Here is a 430-nt window from a genome sequence, read left to right as displayed (position 1 = left end):
TTGCATATGTATGTATATTTTTTTATTTAATGATGTGCTGACAGAAATGGTCTTTATTATCTTGAGCTTGGAAAAACAAATGTGCCATGGAGATTACTGTCTTTTAAAAGTTCATAACGTCACTAAAAAGGGCGTAGACGCAATTCAAAAGCATTAATGAAATTCTACATGACACTGTATATTGCAGGAGTACTTACATATCGGTGTCTCTAGAAATTGATTATGTAAATTAGATGCAATATTGTCTGAACACTGAAAGAGAGGAAACACTCTTGTCACTTAGTCCATTTACCGCGCCTCTTTTACCTAATTAAGCGCACATCTTTTATCAAAATCCATTATTTTATTTTATCCCAGACTAACCTCCAAAGACGCATTGTTTTCGTGTTCTGCCTTTAGTAGAACTCTTCTCACTCCCAAAGTGGAAAAG

At 34.4% G+C, this 430-nt stretch overlaps 1 protein-coding gene across 1 annotated transcript in view; it reads left to right on the top strand.

The window, feature by feature from the left end:
• LOC119590638 (adenomatous polyposis coli protein-like) overlaps window positions 1-430 on the top strand; it is a gene marked incomplete in the record, with an annotated part of 64,935 nt that overhangs the window by 22,114 nt on the left and 42,391 nt on the right.

The sequence above is a fragment of the Penaeus monodon genome, chromosome 27 (genome assembly GCF_015228065.2).
Source record: "Penaeus monodon isolate SGIC_2016 chromosome 27, NSTDA_Pmon_1, whole genome shotgun sequence".
NCBI classification, from domain to species: domain Eukaryota; kingdom Metazoa; phylum Arthropoda; class Malacostraca; order Decapoda; family Penaeidae; genus Penaeus; species Penaeus monodon.
Note: the sequence above shows the minus strand (reverse complement) of the source record. Positions and strands in the feature narration are given on the sequence as shown.